Here is a 3405-nt window from a genome sequence, read left to right on the forward strand (position 1 = left end):
GGCTTATCTCGATTAAGTTTAGTTTAAAGGCTTATCTCGATTAAGTTTAGTTTAAAGGCTTATCTCGATTAAGTTTAGTTTAAAGGCTTATATCGATTAAGTTTATTTTAAAGGCTTATCTCGATTAAGTTTATTTTAAAGGCTTATCTCGATTAAGTTTAGTTTAAAGGCTTATCTCGATTAAGTTTAGTTTAAAGGCTTAATTCGATTAAGTTTATTTTAAAGGCTTATCTCGATTAAGTTCAGTTTAAAGGCTTATCTCGATTAAGTTTAGTTTAAAGGCTTATCTCGATTAAGTTTATTTTAAAGGCTTATCTCGATTAAGTTTATTTTAAAGGCTTATCTCGATTAAGTTTAGTTTAAAGGCTTATCTCGATTAAGTTTATTTTAAAGGCTTTTCTCGATAAAGTTCAGTTTAAAGGCTTATCTCGATTAAGTTTATTTTAAAGGCTTATCTCGATTAAGTTTATTTTAAAGGCTTATCTCGATTAAGTTTATTTTAAAGGCTTATCTCGATTAAGTTTAGTTTAAAGGCTTATCTCGATTAAGTTTAGTTTAAAGGCTTATCTCGATTAAGTTTAGTTTAAAGGCTTATCTCGATTAAGTTTAGTTTAAAGGCTTATCTCGATTCAGTTTAGTTTAAAGGCTTATCTCGACTAAGTTTAGTTTAAAGGCTTATCTCGATTAAGTTTAGTTTAAAGGCTTATCGCGATTAAGTTTAGTTTAAAGGCATATCTCGATTAAGTTTATTTTGAAGGCTTATCTCGATTAAGTTTAGTTTAAAGGCTTATCTCGATTAAGTTTATTTTAAAGGCTTATCTCGATTAAGTTTAGTTTGAAGGATTATCTCGATTAAGTTTAGTTTAAAGGCTTATCTCGATTAAGTATATTTTAAAGGCTTATCTCGATTAAGTTTGATTTAATGGCTTATCTCGATTAAGTTTATTTTAAAGGCTTATCTCGATTAAGTTTATTTTAAAGGCTTATCTCGATTAAGTTTAGTTTAAAGGCTTATCTCGATTAAGTTTAGTTTAAAGGCTTATCTCGATTAAGTTTAGTTAAAAGGCTTATCTCGATTAAGTTTAGTTTAAAGGCTTATCTCGATTAAGTTTAGTTTAAAGGCTTATCTCGATTAAGTTTAGTTCCAAGGTTTATCTCGATTAAGTTTAGTTCCAAGGTTTATCTCGATTAAGTTTAGTTCAAAGGTTTATCTCGATTAAGTTTAGTTCAAAGGTTTATCTCGATTAAGTTTAGTTCAAAGGTTTATCTCGATTAAGTTTAGTTCAAAGGTTTATCTCGATTAAGTTTAGTTCAAAGGTTTATCTCGATTAAGTTTAGTTTAAAGGCTTATCTCGATTAAGTTTAGTTTAAAGGCTTATCTCGATTAAGTTTAGTTCAAAGGCTTATCTCGATTAAGTTTAGTTCCAAGGTTTATCTCGATTAAGTTTAGTTCAAAGGTTTATCTCGATTAAGTTTAGTTCAAAGGTTTATCTCGATTAAGTTTAGTTCAAAGGTTTATCTCGATTAAGTTTAGTTTAAAGGCTTATCTCGATTACGTTTAGTTTAAAGGCTTATCTCGATTAAGTTTAGTTCCAAGGTTTATCTCGATTAAGTTTAGTTCAAAGGTTTATCTCGATTAAGTTTAGTTCAAAGGTTTATCTCGATTAAGTTTAGTTCAAAGGTTTATCTCGATTAAGTTTAGTTCAAAGGTTTATCTCGATTAAGTTTAGTTCAAAGGTTTATCTCGATTAAGTTTATTTTAAAGGCTTATCTCGATTAAGTTTAGTTTAAAGGCTTATCTCGATTAAGTTTAGTTTAAAGGCTTATCTCGATTAAGTTTAGTTTAATGGCTTATCTCGATTAAGTTTAGTTCAAAGGCTTATCTCGATTAAGTTTAGTTCCAAGGTTTATCTCGATTAAGTTTAGTTCAAAGGTTTATCTCGATTAAGTTTAGTTCAAAGGTTTATCTCGATTAAGTTTAGTTCAAAGGTTTATCTCGATTAAGTTTAGTTCAAAGGTTTATCTCGATTAAGTTTAGTTCAAAGGTTTATCTCGATTAAGTTTATTTTAAAGGCTTATCTCGATTAAGTTTAGTTTAAAGGCTTATCTCGATTAAGTTTAGTTTAAAGGCTTATCTCGATTAAGTTTAGTTCAAAGGCTTATCTCGATTAAGTTTATTTTAAAGGCTTATCTCGATTAAGTTTAGTTTAAAGGCTTATCTCGATTAAGTTTATTTTAAAGGCTTATCTCGATAAAGTTCAGTTTAAAGGCTTATCTCGATTAAGTTTATTTTAAAGGCTTATCTTGATTAAGTTTATTTTAAAGGCTTATCTCGATTAAGTTTATTTTAAAGGCTTATCTCGATTAAGTTTAGTTTAAAGGCTTATCTCGATTAAGTTTAGTTTAAAGGCTTATCTCGATTAAGTTTAGTTTAAAGGCTTATCTCGATTAAGTTTAGTTTAAAGGCTTATCTCGATTCAGTTTAGTTTAAAGGCTTATCTCGACTAAGTTTAGTTTAAAGGCTTATCTCGATTAAGTTTAGTTTAAAGGCTTATCGCGATTAAGTTTAGTTTAAAGGCATATCTCGATTAAGTTTATTTTGAAGGCTTATCTCGATTAAGTTTAGTTTAAAGGCTTATCTCGATTAAGTTTATTTTAAAGGCTTATCTCGATTAAGTTTAGTTTGAAGGATTATCTCGATTAAGTTTATTTTAAAGGCTTATCTCGATTAAGTATATTTTAAAGGCTTATCTCGATTAAGTTTGATTTAATGGCTTATCTCGATTAAGTTTATTTTAAAGGCTTATCTCGATTAAGTTTATTTTAAAGGCTTATCTCGATTAAGTTTAGTTTAAAGGCTTATTTCGATTAAGTTTAGTTTAAAGGCTTATCTCGATTAAGTTTAGTTAAAAGGCTTATCTCGATTAAGTTTGGTTTAAAGGCTTATCTCGATTAAGTTTAGTTCCAAGGTTTATCTCGATTAAGTTTAGTTCCAAGGTTTATCTCGATTAAGTTTAGTTCAAAGGTTTATCTCGATTAAGTTTAGTTCAAAGGTTTATCTCGATTAAGTTTAGTTCAAAGGTTTATCTCGATTAAGTTTAGTTCAAAGGTTTATCTCGATTAAGTTTAGTTCAAAGGTTTATCTCGATTAAGTTTAGTTTAAAGGCTTATCTCGATTAAGTTTAGTTTAAAGGCTTATCTCGATTAAGTTTAGTTCAAAGGCTTATCTCGATTAAGTTTAGTTCCAAGGTTTATCTCGATTAAGTTTAGTTCAAAGGTTTATCTCGATTAAGTTTAGTTCAAAGGTTTATCTCGATTAAGTTTAGTTCAAAGGTTTATCTCGATTAAGTTTAGTTTAAAGGCTTATCTCGATTACGTTTAGTTTAAAGGCTTATCTCGATTAAG

The sequence above is a fragment of the Phalangium opilio genome, unplaced genomic scaffold (assembly GCF_054372755.1).
Source record: "Phalangium opilio isolate 3A_F unplaced genomic scaffold, DU_Popi_V2 ptg000092l_1, whole genome shotgun sequence".
In the NCBI taxonomy this organism is placed as follows: Eukaryota; Metazoa; Arthropoda; class Arachnida; order Opiliones; family Phalangiidae; genus Phalangium; species Phalangium opilio.